Source organism: Coregonus clupeaformis, unplaced genomic scaffold (assembly GCF_020615455.1).
Source record: "Coregonus clupeaformis isolate EN_2021a unplaced genomic scaffold, ASM2061545v1 scaf3627, whole genome shotgun sequence".
NCBI classification, from domain to species: Eukaryota; Metazoa; Chordata; class Actinopteri; order Salmoniformes; family Salmonidae; genus Coregonus; species Coregonus clupeaformis.
The window spans coordinates 21,902-42,144 of record NW_025537081.1 but is presented as its reverse complement, the minus strand read 5'-3'; the positions used below and the strand labels follow the sequence as shown (position 1 = coordinate 42,144).

The window sequence follows — 20,243 nt, the reverse complement described above, 5'->3', positions numbered from 1 at the left end:
ATATAACCTCACCCACTCCGGCAAAGCACAGCCTCGCACCACCAGAGTGGATATCCCAACCACCAACTTACAATCCTGAGACATACGAGCATAGCCCACAGAGGTCTCACCACCAAGACACAAACCATAGGGAACCCAGACAGAGGCATCACCAGTAACTCAACCCACCATAGAAACACAACCACTTAGAACAGCAGATGCAGCATACCCATGGCGAGTAGAAACACAACCACCAGAACAGCAAGGATGGCAGCTCACCAGGTATAGAAACACAACCACTAGAAACAGAAGTGATGGCATCACCAGGTATAGAAACACAACCACTAGAACAGACAGATGGCATCACCATGTATAGAAACACAACCACTAGAACAGACAGATGGCATCACCAGTGTATAGAAACACAACCACCAGAACAGACAGATGGCATCACCATGTATAGAAACACAACCACTAGAACAGACAGATGGCACTCACCAGGTATAGAAACACAACCACTAGAACAGACAGATGGCATCACCATGTAAAGAAACACAACCACTAGAACAGACAGATGGCATCACCAGGTATAGAAACACAACCACTAGAACAGACAGATGGCATCACCAGGTATAGAAACACAACCACTAGAACAGATAGATGGCATCACCATGTAAGAAACACAACCACTAGAACAGACAGATGGCATCACCATGTATAGAAACACAACCACTAGAACAGACAGATGGCATCACCAGGTATAGAAACACAACCACTAGAACAGACAGATGGCATCACCATGTATAGAAACACAACCACTAGAACAGACAGATGGCATCACCAGGTATAGAAACACAACCACTAGAACAGACAGATGGCATCACCATGTATAGAAACACAAACCACTAGAACAGACAGATGGCATCACAGGTATAGAAACACAACCACTAGAACAGACAGATGGCATCACCATGTATAGAAACACAACCACTAGAACAGACAGATGGCATCACCATGTATAGAAACACAACCACTAGAACAGACAGATGGCATCACCATGTATAGAAACACAACCACTAGAACAGACAGATGGCATCACCAGGTATAGAAACACAACCACTAGAACAGACAGATGGCATCACCACTGTATAGAAACACAACCACTAGAACAGACAGATGGCATCACGGTATAGAAACACAACTACTAGAACAGACAGATGGCATCACCATAGTATAGAAACACAACCACTAGAACAGACAGATGGCATCACCATGTATAGAAACACAACCACTAGAATTCAAGACGGATGGCATCACCAGGTATAGAAACACAACCACTAGAACAGACAGATGGCATCACCATGTATAGAAACACAACCACTAGAACAGACAGATGGCATCACCATGTATAGAAACACAACCACTAGAACAGACAGATGGCATCACCAGGTATAGAAACACAACCACTAGAACAGACAGATGGCATCACCATGTATAGAAACACAACCACTAGAACAGACAGATGGCATCACCATGTATAGAAACACAACCACTAGAACAGACAGATGGCATCACCATGTATAGAAACACAACCACTAGAACAGACAGATGGCATCACCAGGTATAGAAACACAACCACTAGAACAGACAGATGGCATCACCAGGTATAGAAACACAACCACTAGAACAGACAGATGGCATCACCATGTAAAGAAACACAACCACTAGAACAGACAGATGGCATCACCAGGTATAGAAACACAACCACTAGAACAGACAGATGGCATCACCATGTATAGAAACACAACCACTAGAACAGACAGATGGCATCACCATGTATAGAAACACAACCACTAGAACAGACAGATGGCATCACCATGTATAGAAACACAACCACTAGAACAGACAGATGGCATCACCATGTATAGAAACACAACCACTAGAACAGACAGATGGCATCACCATGTATAGAAACACAACCACTAGAACAGACAGATGGCATCACCATGTATAGAAACACAACCACTAGAACAGACAGATGGCATCACCATGTATAGAAACACAACCACTAGAACAGACAGATGGCATCACCATGTATAGAAACACAACCACTAGAACAGACAGATGGCATCACCAGGTATAGAAACACAACCACTAGAACAGACAGATGGCATCACCATGTATAGAAACACAACCACTAGAACAGACAGATGGCATCACCATGTATAGAAACACAACCACTAGAACAGACAGATGGCATCACCATGTATAGAAACACAACCACTAGAACAGACAGATGGCATCACCATGTATAGAAACACAACCACTAGAACAGACAGATGGCATCACCATGTATAGAAACACAACCACTAGAACAGACAGATGGCATCACCAGGTATAGAAACACAACCACTAGAACAGACAGATGGCATCACCATGTATAGAAACACAACCACTAGAACAGACAGATGGCATCACCAGGTATAGAAACACAACCACTAGAACAGACAGATGGCATCACCATGTATAGAAACACAACCACTAGAACAGACAGATGGCATCACCATGTATAGAAACACAACCACTAGAACAGACAGATGGCATCACCAGGTATAGAAACACAACCACTAGAACAGACAGATGGCATCACCATGTATAGAAACACAACCACTAGAACAGACAGATGGCATCACCAGGTATAGAAACACAACCACTAGAACAGACAGATGGCATCACCAGGTATAGAAACACAACCACTAGAACAGACAGATGGCATCACCATGTATAGAAACACAACCACTAGAACAGACAGATGGCATCACCATGTATAGAAACACAACCACTAGAACAGACAGATGGCATCACCATGTATAGAAACACAACCACTAGAACAGACAGAGATGGCATCACCATGTATAGAAACACAACCACTAGAACAGACAGATGGCATCACCATGTATAGAAACACAACCACTAGAACAGACAGATGGCATCACCATGTATAGAAACACAACCACTAGAACAGACAGATGGCATCACCATGTATAGAAACACAACCACTAGAACAGACAGATGGCATCACCATGTATAGAAACACAACCACTAGAACAGACAGATGGCATCACCATGTATAGAAACACAACCACTAGAACAGACAGATGGCATCACCAGCTATAGAAACACAACCACTAGAACAGACAGATGGCATCACCAGGTATAGAAACACAACCACTAGAACAGACAGATGGCATCACCGTGTATAGAAACACAACCACTAGAACAGACAGATGGCATCACCATGTATAGAAACACAACCACTAGAACAGACAGATGGCATCACCAGGTATAGAAACACAACCACTAGAACAGACAGATGGCATCACCAGTTATAGAAACACAACCACTAGAACAGACAGATGGCATCACCAGCTATAGAAACACAACCACTAGAACAGACAGATGGCATCACCATGTATAGAAACACAACCACTAGAACAGACAGATGGCATCACCGGGTATAGAAACACAACCACTAGAACAGACAGATGGCATCACCAGGTATAGAAACACAACCACTAGAACAGACAGATGGCATCACCGGGTATAGAAACACAACCACTAGAACAGACAGATGGCATCACCAGGTATAGAAACACAACCACTAGAACAGACAGATGGCATCACCATGTATAGAAACACAACCACTAGAACAGACAGATGGCATCACCATGTATAGAAACACAACCACTAGAACAGACAGATGGCATCACCAGTTATAGAAACACAACCACTAGAACAGACAGATGGCATCACCAGGTATAGAAACACAACCACTAGAACAGACAGATGGCATCACCATGTATAGAAACACAACCACTAGAACAGACAGATGGCATCACCATGTATAGAAACACAACCACTAGAACAGACAGATGGCATCACCATGTATAGAAACACAACCACTAGAACAGACAGATGGCATCACCAGGTATAGAAACACAACCACTAGAACAGACAGATGGCATCACCATGTATAGAAACACAACCACTAGAACAGACAGGTGGCATCACCATGTATAGAAACACAACCACTAGAACAGACAGATGGCATCACCATGTATAGAAACACATCCCCTAGAACAGACAGATGGCATCACCATGTATAGAAACAAAACCACTAGAACAGACAGATGGCATCACCAGGTATAGAAACACAACCACTAGAACAGACAGATGGCATCACCAGTTATAGAAACACAACCACTAGAACAGACAGATGGCATCACCAGGTATAGAAACACAACCACTAGAACAGACAGATGGCATCACCAGGTATAGAAACACAACCACTAGAACAGACAGATGGCATCACCATGTATAGAAACACAACCACTAGAACAGACAGATGGCATCACCGGGTATAGAAACACAACCACTAGAACAGACAGATGGCATCACCGGGTATAGAAACACAACCACTAGAACAGACAGATGGCATCACCGGGTATAGAAACACAACCACTAGAACAGACAGATGGCATCACCATGTATAGAAACACAACCACTAGAACAGACAGATGGCATCACCAGCTATAGAAACACAACCACTAGAACAGACAGATGGCATCACCATGTATAGAAACACAACCACTAGAACAGACAGATGGCATCACCATGTATAGAAACACAACCACTAGAACAGACAGATGGCATCACCATGTATAGAAACACAACCACTAGAACAGACAGATGGCATCACCAGGTATAGAAACACAACCACTAGAACAGACAGATGGCATCACCATGTATAGAAACACAACCACTAGAACAGACAGATGGCATCACCATGTATAGAAACACAACGACTAGAACAGACAGATGGTATCACCATGTATAGAAACACAACCACTAGAACAGACAGATGGCATCACCATGTATAGAAACACAACCACTAGAACAGACAGATGGCATCACCATGTATAGAAACACAACCACTAGAACAGACAGATGGCATCACCATGTATAGAAACACAACCACTAGAACAGACAGATGGTATCACCATGTATAGAAACACAACCACTAGAACAGACAGATGGCATCACCATGTATAGAAACACAACCACTAGAACAGACAGATGGCATCACCATGTATAGAAACACAACCACTAGAACAGACAGATGGCATCACCATGTATAGAAACACAACCACTAGAACAGACAGATGGCATCACCAGGTATAGAAACACATCCCCTAGAACAGACAGATGGCATCACCAGGTATAGAAACACAACCACTAGAACAGACAGATGGCATCACCAGCTATAGAAACACAACCACTAGAACAGACAGATGGCATCACCATGTATAGAAACACAACCACTAGAACAGACAGATGGCATCACCAGTTATAGAAACACAACCACTAGAACAGACAGATGGCATCACCATGTATAGAAACACAACCACTAGAACAAACAGATGGCATCACCAGGTATAGAAACACAACCACTAGAACAGACAGATGGTATCACCATGTATAGAAACACAACCACTAGAACAGACAGATGGCATCACCATGTATAGAAACACAACCACTAGAACAGACAGATGGCATCACCAGTTATAGAAACACAACCACTAGAACAGACAGGTGGCATCACCAGGTATAGAAACACAACCACTAGAACAGACAGATGGCATCACCATGTATAGAAACACAACCACTAGAACAGACAGATGGCATCACCAGTTATAGAAACACAACCACTAGAACAGACAGGTGGCATCACCAGGTATAGAAACACAACCACTAGAACAGACAGATGGCATCACCAGGTATAGAAACACAACCACTAGAACAGACAGATGGCATCACCATGTATAGAAACACAACCACTAGAACAGACAGATGGCATCACCAGGTATAGAAACACAACCACTAGAACAGACAGATGGCATCACCATGTATAGAAACACAACCACTAGAACAGACAGATGGCATCACCATGTATAGAAACACAACCACTAGAACAGACAGATGGCATCACCATGTATAGAAACACAACCACTAGAACAGACAGATGGCATCACCAGGTATAGAAACACAACCACTAGAACAGACAGATGGCATCACCAGGTATAGAAACACAACCACTAGAACAGACAGATGGCATCACCAGGTATAGAAACACAACCACTAGAACAGACAGATGGCATCACCATGTATAGAAACACAACCACTAGAACAGACAGATGGCATCACCATGTATAGAAACACAACCACTAGAACAGACAGATGGCATCACCATGTATAGAAACACAACCACTAGAACAGACAGATGGCATCACCATGTATAGAAACACAACCACTAGAACAGACAGATGGCATCACCATGTATAGAAACACAACCACTAGAACAGACAGATGGCATCACCATGTATAGAAACACATCCCCTAGAACAGACAGATGGCATTCACCATGTATAGAAACACAACCACTAGAACAGACAGATGGCATCACCAGGTATAGAAACACAACCACTAGAACAGACATATGGCATCACCAGGTATAGAAACACAACCACTAGAACAGACAGGTGGCATCACCAGGTATAGAAACACAACGACTAGAACAGACAGATGGCATCACCAGGTATAGAAACACAACCACTAGAACAGACAGGTGGCATCACCAGGTATAGAAACACAACCACTAGAACAGACAGGTGGTATCACCAGGTATAGAAACACAACCACTAGAACAGAGAGGTGGCATCACCAGGTATAGAAACACAACCACTAGAACAAACAGATGGCATCACCAGGTATAGAAACACAACCAGTAGAACAGACAGATGGCATCACCATGTATAGAAACACAACCACTAGAACAGACAGATGGCATCACCAGGTATAGAAACACAACCACTAGAACAGACAGATGGCATCACCATGTATAGAAACACAACCACTAGAACAGACAGGTGGCATCACCAGGTATAGAAACACAACCACTAGAACAGACAGATGGCATCACCGGGTATAGAAACACAACGACTAGAACAGACAGATGGCATCACCATGTATAGAAACACAACCACTAGAACAGACAGATGGCATCACCAGGTATAGAAACACAACCAGTAGAACAGACAGATGGCATCACCATGTATAGAAACACAACCACTAGAACAGACAGATGGCATCACCATGTATAGAAACACAACCACTAGAACAGACAGGTGGCATCACCAGCTATAGAAACACAACCACTAGAACAGACAGATGGCATCACCATGTATAGAAACACAACCACTAGAACAGACAGATGGCATCACCATGTATAGAAACACAACCACTAGAACAGACAGATGGTATCACCATGTATAGAAACACAACCACTAGAACAGACAGATGGTATCACCATGTATAGAAACACAACCACTAGAACAGACAGGTGGCATCACCATGTATAGAAACACAACCACTAGAACAGACAGATGGCATCACCATGTATAGAAACACAACCACTAGAACAGACAGATGGCATCACCAGGTATAGAAACACAACCACTAGAACAGACAGGTGGCATCACCATGTATAGAAACACAACCACTAGAACAGACAGATGGCATCACCATGTATAGAAACACAACCACTAGAACAGACAGGTGGCATCACCATGTATAGAAACACAACCACTAGAACAGACAGATGGCATCACCATGTATAGAAACACATCCCCTAGAACAGACAGATGGCATCACCAGGTATAGAAACACAACCACTAGAACAGACAGATGGCATCACCAGCTATAGAAACACAACCACTAGAACAGACAGATGGCATCACCATGTATAGAAACACAACCACTAGAACAGACAGGTGGCATCACCATGTATAGAAACACAACCACTAGAACAGACAGATGGCATCACCATGTATAGAAACACAACCACTAGAACAGACAGATGGTATCACCATGTATAGAAACACAACCACTAGAACAGACAGATGGCATCACCAGGTATAGAAACACAACCACTAGAACAGACAGATGGCATCACCATGTATAGAAACACAACGACTAGAACAGACAGATGGCATCACCAGGTATAGAAACACAACCACTAGAACCGACAGATGGCATCACCGGGTATAAAAACACAACCACTAGAACAGACAGATGGCATCACCAGTTATAGAAACACAACCACTAGAACAGACAGATGGCATCACCATGTATAGAAACACAACCACTAGAACAGACAGATGGCATCACCGGGTATAGAAACACAACCACTAGAACAGACAGATGGCATCACCATGTATAGAAACACAACCACTAGAACAGACAGATGGCATCACCATGTATAGAAACACAACCACTAGAACAGACAGATGGCATCACCATGTATAGAAACACAACCACTAGAACAGACAGATGGCATCACCAGGTATAGAAACACAACCACTAGAACAGACAGATGGCATCACCATGTATAGAAACACAACCACTAGAACAGACAGGTGGCATCACCATGTATAGAAACACAACCACTAGAACAGACAGATGGCATCACCATGTATAGAAACACAACCACTAGAACAGACAGATGGCATCACCAGGTATAGAAACACAACCAGTAGAACAGACAGATGGCATCACCATGTATAGAAACACAACCACTAGAACAGACAGATGGCATCACCATGTATAGAAACACAACCACTAGAACAGACAGGTGGCATCACCAGCTATAGAAACACAACCACTAGAACAGACAGGTGGCATCACCAGGTATAGAAACACAACCACTAGAACAGACAGATGGCATCACCATGTATAGAAACACAACCACTAGAACAGACAGATGGCATCACCAGGTATAGAAACACAACCACTAGAACAGACAGGTGGCATCACCAGGTATAGAAACACAACCACTAGAACAGACAGATGGTATCACCATGTATAGAAACACAACCACTAGAACAGACAGATGGCATCACCAGGTATAGAAACACAACCACTAGAACAGACAGATGGCATCACCAGGTATAGAAACACAACCACTAGAACAGACAGATGGCATCACCATGTATAGAAACACAACCACTAGAACAGACAGATGGCATCACCATGTATAGAAACACAACCACTAGAACAGACAGATGGCATCACCATGTATAGAAACACAACCACTAGAACAGAAAGATGGCATCACCATGTATATAAACACAACCACTAGAACAGACAGATGGCATCACCAGGTATAGAAACACAACCACTAGAACAGACAGATGGCATCACCAGGTATAGAAACACAACCACTAGAACAGACAGATGGCATCACCATGTATAGAAACACAACCACTAGAACAGACAGATGGCATCACCAGGTATAGAAACACAACCACTAGAACAGACAGATGGCATCACCGGGTATAGAAACACAACCACTAGAACAGACAGATGGCATCACCATGTATAGAAACACAACCACTAGAACAGACAGGTGGCATCACCATGTATAGAAACACAACCACTAGAACAGACTGGTGGCATCACCATGTATAGAAACACATCCCCTAGAACAGACAGATGGCATCACCATGTATAGAAACACAACCACTAGAACAGACAGATGGCATCACCAGGTATAGAAACACAACCACTAGAACAGACAGATGGCATCACCATGTATAGAAACACAACCACTAGAACAGACAGATGGCATCACCATGTATAGAAACACAACCACTAGAACAGACAGATGGCATCACCATGTATAGAAACACAACGACTAGAACAGACAGATGGTATCACCATGTATAGAAACACAACCACTAGAACAGACAGATGGCATCACCAGGTATAGAAACACAACCACTAGAACAGACAGATGGCATCACCAGGTATAGAAACACAACCACTAGAACAGACAGATGGCATCACCAGGTATAGAAACACAACCACTAGAACAGACAGATGGCATCACCAGGTATAGAAACACAACCACTAGAACAGACAGATGGCATCACCATGTATAGAAACACAACCACTAGAACAGACAGATGGCATCACCATGTATAGAAACACAACCACTAGAACAGACAGATGGCATCACCAGGTATAGAAACACAACCACTAGAACAGACAGATGGCATCACCATGTATAGAAACACAACCACTAGAACAGACAGATGGCATCACCAGGTATAGAAACACAACCACTAGAACAGACAGATGGCATCACCAGTTATAGAAACACAACCACTAGAACAGACAGATGGCATCACCATGTATAGAAACACAACCACTAGAACAGACAGATGGCATCACCAGGTATAGAAACACAACCACTAGAACAGACAGATGGCATCACCAGGTATAGAAACACAACCACTAGAACAGACAGATGGCATCACCAGGTATAGAAACACAACGACTAGAAGCGCCTGTTCTAAACTCCTTACCACTCTGTATGTCCACATCACAGTCCAGGTCAAACAACGAGTCTGAAACAGGAGACAGTTGCTTTGAGTCAGTCAGCCAGTCACAGTGTGTGTGTGTGTGTGTGTGTGTGTGTGTGTGTGTGTGTGTGTGTGTGTGTGTGTGTGTGTGTATAACTTACCATTGAACTCCAAATGAAGATCCAAATGTTCCAGAATGGCCTCCAGGTCTAATTCTGAGAAACAGGAAGGAAACAGTCAAACAGCCAATCAACTCCATTAAACAGCCAATCACCTTCCCTGGCTCTGACTAAACAGCCAATCACCTCCCTGGCTCTGACTAAACAGCCAATCACCTCCCTGGCTCTGACTAAACAGCCAAACACCTTACCTGGCTCTGACTAAACAGCCAATCACCTCCCTGGCTCTGACTAAACAGCCAATCACCTCCCTGGCTCTGACTAAACAGCCAATCACCTCCCTGGCTCTGACTAAACAGCCAAACACCTTACCTGGCTCTGACTAAACAGCCAATCACCTTACCCGGCTGTGCCTCACCAGGAAGTGAAGTAACATTATAACAACAACTATACCCGTTCCCTCATGAGTGACAGGTTCTTGGGGCGCGCAGAAAGACACGTTTCCAAGGTGAGGAGGACAATTATGAGATGGAGTTACGTCGGGATGCCACCGGGCTGCAAGCAAAGTCAGGAGAAGATGAATATTTGGACAGGGACACAGAAAGGTGGATTTCTGAGGAGGAAGAGGAATATGATGAATATTGGGACAGGGACACAGAAAGGTGGATTTCTGAGGAGGAAGAGGAAGATGATGAATATTGGGACAGGGACACAGAAAGGTGGATTTCTGAGGAGGAATGGAGGAGGAAGAGGAACAAGATGAATATTGGGACAGGGACACAGAAAGGTGGATTTCTGAGGAGGAAGAGGAAGATGATGAATATTGGGACAGGGACACAGAAAGGTGGATTTCTGAGGAGGAAGAGGAAGATGATGAATATTGGGACAGGGACACAGAAAGGTGGATTTCTGAGGAGGAAGAGGAAGATGATGAATATTGGGACAGGGACACAGAAAGGTGGATTTCTGAGGAGGAACGGAGAAGGAAGAGGAAGATGATGACGAAGACAATGAGGATTTGGATTTTTTCAGGAATGGATGGATCTAAAAATGGACAATGGGGTGTGGAAGAAGATCGGTGTCAAGTGCTGAGAGGATCCCTGTGAGTAGTAGATCTGTGCCAGCGCAGAGGATCGCCAACGACTGATAATATGCTTCAGTAAAGGTTTGGCTTTTAACGTTCACAGCGATGGTTATATAATAATTAAAAATAATTGGTCATTTAGCAGACGCTCTTATCCAGAGCGACTTACAGGAGCAATTAGGGTTAAGTGCCTTGCTCAAGGGCACATCGACAGATTTTTCACCTAGTCGGCTCGGGGATTAGAACCAGCGACCTTTCGGTTACTGGCACAACGCTCTTAACCACTAAGCTACCAAACCGTACCACAGAAACGGAACGTAAATCACAGAAAATAGACGTTGTGGTGGCAGCTGCAAGAGAAGTATTTGGGGGGGGGGGGGTACGAGATTTGACTTCAGAAGAGTTCCAGGGTGTGTTGAGTGGTGGTGTCCCGTCCTCCCAGGCCGTTGCCATGGTGCAGGAGCAGATAGGGTCAAAGTAGTGGAATGGGGTAGTGGGTTTTTAATGAGTGTAGGGTTCGTTGGAAGAGAGGGGGGGTTGTATTTAATTGTTTGTTGTTTTTCCTTTTCACATGTTGTATCACAGTATAATGGATTTATATATATTATATATATATGGGTATATATATCACAGTCCAGCTGGGGGCGGTAATGCAACATATTGAATGCCAACCGCCGTTAAACCACAAAGATGAAGAAGACGACAGGTTGTTGGCAACGTGGACTGGCAAACGAGGAAATGATCTTCGGGTTGGGTTTTAGATGCGTGTTAGATAGAGGTGTTTTCACAGAGTGTGTTTTCACAGAGCTAGCCCAAGGCTCAAAGGCTATTATGCGTAACTGACGTCCTCTAATGAATAACGTCCTGACATCAACTCTATGTCCTTTGTAGAACAGCGTTTGGGTGCAGTGGAGGCTGCTGTGGAGGGGGGAGAGAACGGCTCATAATAATGTCCGGAACGGAGTAAATGGAATGGCATCGAAACACCTGGAAACCACGGAAACCACGCGTTTGATGTATTTGATAGCAATTCCACTGATTCCGCTCCAGCCATTACCACGAGCCCCGTCCTCCCCAAATTAAGGCGCCACCAACCTCCAGTGGTTCTGGGTCCAGGGTTTAACATTGCGTGTGGGTGGGTGTGATATCCATGGGGAACTAACGTCCTCCTGCGGTTCTGGGTCCAGGGTTTAACATTGCGTGTGGGTGGGTGTGATATCCATGGGGAACTAACGTCCTCCAGTGGTTCTGGGTCCAGGGTTTAACATTGCGTGTGGGTGGGTGTGATATCCACGGGGAACTAACGTCCTCCAGTGGTTCTGGGTCCAGGGTTTAACATTGCGTGTGGGTGGGTGTGATATCCATGGGGAACTAACGTCCTCCTGCGGTTCTGGGTCCAGGGTTTAACATTGCGTGTGGGTGGGTGTGATATCCATGGGGAACTAACGTCCTCCAGTGGTTCTGGGTCCAGGGTTTAACATTGCGTGTGGGTGGGTGTGATATCCATGGGGAACTAACGTCCTCCAGTGGTTCTGGGTCCAGGGTTTAACATTGCGTGTGGGTGGGTGTGATATCCATGGGGAACTAACGTCCTCCAGTGGTACTGGGTCCAGGGTTTAACATTGCGTGTGGGTGGGTGTGATATCCACGGGGAACTAACGTCCTCCAGTGGTTCTGGGTCCAGGGTTTAACATTGCGTGTGGGTGGGTGTGATATCCATGGGGAACTAACGTCCTCCAGTGGTTCTGGGTCCAGGGTTTAACATTGCGTGTGGGTGGGTGTGATATCCATGGGGAACTAACGTCCTCCAGTGGTTCTGGGTCCAGGGTTTAACATTGCGTGTGGGTGGGTGTGATATCCACGGGGAACTAAAGGTTTCTGAACATTGCCCTTTTGTAGAACGGTGTCATGGGTTACCTGAGCCCTGCACTACCAAGGTAACTTTGGTCGACTCTGAGTTAACTTCAGCATAACCGGTACCACGAAAGTGGGTCACCTTTTAGCCAGGTAAATGTCTATGGCAACGAATCATTCAGAACTAACCTGCTCTGGGGCAGGTTAACAGGGCTGACTCCATTTATCTATTATTATAATTATAATTATTATTATTATTATTATCTATTATTATTATTTATTTATCATTTATATTATTTATGAATGAAATGTCTGTAACGCAAGCTGAGGACCAATGAAATCACATCCCCCCCCCACCGCTCGCAAAGATTGTGATATTCTATTAATCAAATGTGGGTTTTTTTGTGTTTAAAAATGAGTCATTTAAAAAAAAAATACCTATCACATTACACATTAATAATGACAGAATGAAACTTCACGCACAGTAAAACTTTTGTATGATTTTAATCAAATAATTGTATTGTTAGGAGTGGGTAAAAAAAAGGGTGTTGCACATGAATAAGCACAAAATGGCATTAACGATAACTAATACAATAAACACGGCACTTCTAAAAGCCTATTTCACACTATAGCCTGCTGAATTTGCAAGATAATATATATATATATTTTTTTTTTCTGCCACACATGAAAATGTGGATTGATGTTTCAGCATTGTCTCAATGGAGAGTTCGGCGTTCTTCTAGCCACTGCTAGAGTTAGGGGCAGGCGAACGAGCAAAATATCCACCGTCGTAATACAGGCCTGAGCTGGGAAAAGTGAAGCTAACTGACGCTGGCTAGCTTTAGAAAACCCTGAGTAAGATCTAGCTTGCATCGTAGTACACCCTTGTGTTTTAGATCACTGTCACACCCTGGCTCTGGGGACTCTATATGTTGAGCCAGGGTGTGTATATTCTATGTTTTGTATTTCTGTGTTGGCCAGAGTGGTTCCCAATCAGAGGCAACGAGTGTCAGCTGTTGCTGGTTGTCTCTGATTGGGAGCCATATTTATAGAGGCTGTTTTCCCACAATAGTTGTGGGATCTTGTTCCAGTTGGTTTTGTGTTTGTACCGTTGGACTTCACGTATCGTTTGTTGTTTTGTTTATTTGTGTGTCCACTTAATAAAATAAGATGTACGAATCTCACGCTGCGCCTTGGTCTACTCACTCTAACGATCGTGACAATCGCGTCTACCACAGAGGTAGCATTTGCGTGTGGAACTAACATGCCCTGATATCAAACTGTATCTTTGTAGAACAGTGTTAGTGCAGGGGTTACCAGTTTTAGATCTCGTCTACCACAGAGGTAGCATTTGCATGTGGAACTAACATGCCCTGATATCAACTAAACTCAGCAAAATAAAGAAACGTCCTCTCACTGTCAACCGCGTTTATTTTCAGCAAACTTAACATGTGTAAATATTTGTATGAACATAACAAGATTCAACAACTGAGACATAAACTGAACAAGTTCCACAGACATGTGACTAACAGAAATTGAATAATGTGTCCCTGAACAAAGGGGGGGGGTCAAAATAAAAAGTAACAGTCAGTATCTGGTGTGGCCACCAGCTGCATTAAGTACTGCAGTGCATCTCCTCCTCATGGACTGCACCAGATTTGCCAGTTCTTGCTGTGAGATGTTACCCCACTCTTCCACCAAGGCACCTGCAAGTTCCCGGACATTTCTGGGGGGAATGGCCCTAACCCTCACCCTCCGATCCAACAGGTCCCAGACGTGCTCAATGGGATTGAGATCCTGGCTCTTCGCTGGCCATGGCAGAACACGGACATTCCTGTCTTGCAGGAAATCACGCACAGGATGTCAGGATGAGCCTGCAGGAAGGGTAACACATGAGGGAGGAGGATGTCTTCCCTGTAACGGACAGCGTTGAGATTGCCTGCAATGACAACAAGCTCAGTCCGATGATGCTGTGACACACCGCCCCAGAGCATGACGGACCCTCCACCTCCAAATCGATCCCGCTCCAGAGTACAGGCCTCGGTGTAACGCTCATTCCTTCGACGATAAACACGAATCCGACCATCACCCCTGGTGAGAGAAAACCGCGACGGTGGGTTTGTGCCCATAGGCGACGTTGTTGCCGGTGATGTCTGGTGAGGACCTGCCTTACAACAGGCCTACAAGCCCTCAGTCCAGCCTCTCTCAGCCTATTGCGGACAGTCTGAGCACTGATGGAGGGATTGTGCGTTCCTGGTGTAACTCGGGCAGTTGTTGTTGCCATCCTGTACCTGTCCCGCAGGTGTGATGTTCGGACGTACCGATCCTGTGCAGGTGTTGCTACACGTGGTCTGCCACTGCGAGGACGATCAGCTGTCCGTCCTGTCTCCCTGTAGCGCTGTCTTAGGTGTCTCACAGTACGGACATTGCAATTTATTGCCCTGGCCACATCTGCAGTCCTCCTGCCTCCTTGCAGCATGCCTAAGGCACGTTAACGCAGATGAGCAGGGACCCTGGGCGTCTTTCTTTTGGTGTTTTTCAGACTCAGTAGAAAGGCCTCTTTAGTGTCCTAAGTTTTCATAACTGTGACCTTAATTGCCTACCGTCTGTCAGCTGTTAGTGTCTTAACGACCGTTCCACAGGTGCATGTTCATGAATTGTTTATGGTTCATTGAACAAGCATGGGAAACAGTGTGTTTAAACCCTTCACAATGAAGATCTGTGAAGTGATTTTGATTTTTTATCTTTGAAAGACAGGGTCCTGAAAAAGGGAAGTTTCTTTTTTTTGTTGAGTTTATATCTTTGTTGAACAGTGTTAGTGTTTGACCCAAACACAAAGAGGTACCATTTGCATGTGGAACTAACCTTCCCTGATATCAACTGTATATTTGTAGAACAGTGTTACTGTATATTTGTAGAACAGTGTTACTGTATATTTGTAGAACAGTGTTACTGTATATTCGTAGAACAGTGTTACTGTATATTCGTAGAACAGTGTTAGTGCAGGGTTACTGTATATTTGTAGAACAGTGTTACTGTATATTTGTAGAACAGTGTTACTGTATATTCGTAGAACAGGGTTAGTGCAGGGTTACTGTATATTTGTAGAACAGTGTTACTGTATATTTGTAGAACAGAGTTACTGTATATTTGTAGAACAGTGTTAGTGCAGGGTTACTGTATATTCGTAGAACAGGGTTAGTGCAGGGTTACTGTATATTCGTAGAACAGGGTTAGTGCAGGGTTACTGTATATTCGTAGAACAGGGTTAGTGCAGGGTTACTGTATATTCGTAGAACAGGGTTAGTGCAGGGTTACTGTATATTCGTGAGAACAGGGTTAGTGCAGGGTTACTGTATATTTGTAGAACAGTGTTAGTGCAGGGTTACTGTATATTCGTAGAACAGGGTTAGTGCAGGGTTACTGTATATTCGTAGAACAGGGTTAGTGCAGGGTTACTGTATATTTCTAGAACAGTGTTAGTGCAGGGTTACTGTATATTCGTAGAACAGGGTTAGTGCAGGGTTACTGTATATTCGTAGAACAGGGTTAGTGCAGGGTTACTGTATATTTGTAGAACAGTGTTAGTGCAGGGTTACTGTATATTCGTAGAACAGGGTTAGTGCAGGGTTACTGTATATTCGTAGAACAGTGTTAGTGCAGGGTTACTGTATATTCGTAGAACAGGGTTAGTGCAGGGTTACTGTATATTCGTAGAACAGGGTTAGTGCAGGGTTACTGTATATTTGCAGAACAGCGTTAGTGCAGGGTTACCTGACAGAATGTCTTCAACCTCAGGCGGAGGGGAGAGGGGCAGATCCATGATATCAACATCCTGCATCCTGGCACCTGCTGACCAAACCACACTGGATCACCATATTGTAGGGAATTCAGGGGGGGGGGGGTAGCCCTGACCGGGAGTCGAACCCGGGTCCAGCGACTGTCAACCCCAACAATTTAGCCATTAGAGAACCGGACCTCTCAATAAAGGTGTCTAGGTGTTGGGTTACGGTCTCTACGCCAGCATCAGGACCTCTCAATAAGGTGTCTAGGTGTTGGGTTACGGTCTCTACGCTAGCATCAGGACCTCTCAATAAGGTGTCTAGGTGTTGGGTTACGGTCTCTACGCTAGCATCAGGACCTCTCAATAAGGTGTTGGGTTACGGTCTCTACGCTAGCATCAGGACCTCTCAATAAGGTGTCTAGGTGTTGGGTTACGGTCTCTACGCCAGCATCAGGACCTCTCAATAAAGGTGTCTAGGTGTTAGGTTACGGTCTCTACACTAGCATCAGGACCTCTCAATAAAGGTGTCTAGGTGTTGGGTTACGGTCTCTACGCTAGCATCAGGACCTCTCAATAAGGTGTTGGGTTACGGTCTCTACGCTAGCATCAGGACCTCTCAATAAGGTGTCTAGGTGTTGGGTTACGGTCTCTACGCTAGCATCAGGACCTCTCAATAAAGGTGTCTAGGTGTTGGGTTACGGTCTCTACGCTAGCATCAGGACCTCTCAATAAGGTGTCTAGGTGTTGGGTTACGGTCTCTACGCCAGCATCAGGACCTCTCAATAAGGTGTCTAGGTGTATATAATAAACATAATGTCTCTGGTCCAAAGCTGAAACAGACAGACTGGTGTTCCAGTTGTTGATTTACTCTATAAGTAGGCTATGGGCTGCAGCAGAGACCCTGGCAGACAGTCAGGGCAGCTAGATTGTAACCACATCCATATATTAAAACAGATCAGAAAATAAATGATGTCCTAAATAAATAGACGAAATAATGACCGCCATGTTTTTTTTTTTTTCAGGCGTCACAGTTGTATTGCTCTGTGAAACACGTGGGAGGGGGGGACGACGACGACGACGACATGATACAAGTTCTATAATAAAATAATAAATGCCTGATAAGCTGCCAAACACACAACATGAAACATTACAGAAGATAAGATTGCAACACAGTATTATTCCATCTGAACAACAAGAGCGGAGAACAACTCTACCGGACCAAAGAAGACACTCACTTTCTCTCTTTTTGCTGCACTGGAATCCCCCCCAAAACATCAAATCACACGCCCCACGCAATCATTCACACGCAGGGTACGGCGAAATAAAATGTATTTACAAAAATAAATATAAAACAGTAAACTCCGAAATAAATAGTGCATAATAAGTTATATTTATCGTCTTTTCAATAAAATATATGGGTTTTATTTCACTTTATTTCAGTGGTTATGTTATCAGTGCAAGTGCGTTGGGAGACAGACAACCTCCATGCAATTCAACTATACTGAGGAGACCGGCAGGAAAAATACCCCCCTAAAATCTCACCTGTCTGGCAGGCGTCGAGTGTCTCCATCCCTCGGTAAACGCAACAGCTTCCTATATGATCCGTGTCCTATGCATTAAAAGCTGCAGCTGTCCTTGAACGACCCGTGCACTTTGTGGCCGTTTGTTGCGCGTCTGAAAGTTAAGAGATGCCGCGTCGCTCGCAAGACTTCCATTTACTTTTACTTTCGATAGGAGTGTCGTTGTGTGCGTTCACTTGTTTCTACAAACTAAAGACAGGTACTTTCATCACTCCAGTTCATTCAGATCAGACCAGGCCAGGGGTGTATTGATTGACTGCTTGATTGATTGATTGTTTGTATGGCTAAAATCTGATAAATCAGAGACTAATGTTGACCTGGGAACCCAATAATACCAGACTAACTTTTGGTTATGCGAAGAGATCATTGCAGGGGGACATTATTTTTGTTTTAAACACTCCAAACAGCCTACCGGACCCCTCGGAGGTGTCCGCATGGTCCTGAAGCACACCATTGCCTGGTTTTTATATCACATTCCAGTGAAAGTTTGCTCCCTGGATAATTGTGTTGCAGGGAAAAGCAGGACAAAGAAAGGATATGACAGAGGACCCTCCAGGACCAGAGGATCTGAGGATACCGCTCCCTCTCCCTCCTCCCTCTGTCCCTTTCCCTCTGTCCCTCTCCCTCCTCCCTCTGTCCCTCTCCCTCTGTCCCTGTCCCTCTCCCTCCTCCCTCTGTCCCTCTCCCTCTGTCCCTCCTCCCTCCGTCCCTCTCCCTCTGTCCCTCCTCCCTCTGTCCCTCCTCCCTCCTCCCTCTGTCCCTCCTCCCTCTGTCCCTCTGTCCCTCTCCCTCTCCCTCCTCCCTCTGTCCCTCCGTCCCTCCTCCCTCTCCCTCCTCCCTCTGTCCCTCTGTCCCTCTCTCCCTCTGTCCCTCTCCCTCTGTCCCTCTCCCTCCTCCCTCTGTCCCTCTCCCTCTGTCCCTCTCCCTCCTCCCTCTGTCCCTCCTCCCTCCTCCCTCTGTCCCTCCTCCCTCTGTCCCTCCTCCCTCTCCCTCCTCCCTCTGTCCCTCTCCCTCTGTCCCTCTCCCTCTGTCCCTCTCCCTCCTCCCTCTGTCCCTCTCCCTCCTCCCTCTGTCCCTCTGTCCCTCCTCCCTCTCCCCTCTGTCCCTCTCCCTCTCCCTCTGTCCCTCCTCCCTATGTCCCTCTCCCTCCTCCCTCTGTCCCTCTCCCTCCTCCCTCTGTCCCTCCTCCCTCCTCCCTCTGTCCCTCCTCCCTCTGTCCCTCCTCCCTCTCCCTCCTCCCTCTGTCCCTCTCCCTCTGTCCCTCTGTCCCTCTCCCTCTGTCCCTCTCCCTCCTCCCTCTGTCCCTCTCCCTCCTCCCTCTGTCCCTCTGTCCCTCCTCCCTCTCCCTCTGTCCCTCTCCCT

At 45.1% G+C, this 20,243-nt stretch overlaps 1 long non-coding RNA gene across 2 annotated transcripts; it reads right to left on the bottom strand.

The window, feature by feature from the left end:
* Positions 1-10,452: 10,452 nt before the first annotated feature.
* LOC121563001 lies at positions 10,453-19,028 on the bottom strand. 2 transcript variants are annotated; one of them, XR_005999717.2, is made up of 4 exons: positions 18,844-19,028; positions 17,292-17,369; positions 10,622-10,675; positions 10,453-10,505 (listed from the first exon to the last, which is right to left on the bottom strand). It is a non-coding gene; the product is annotated as an uncharacterized LOC121563001 (long non-coding RNA). The 2 variants fall into 2 exon arrangements; XR_005999716.1 differs by having other exon boundaries at positions 17,292-17,366; positions 18,844-19,026.
* Positions 19,029-20,243: the final 1,215 nt, after the last annotated feature.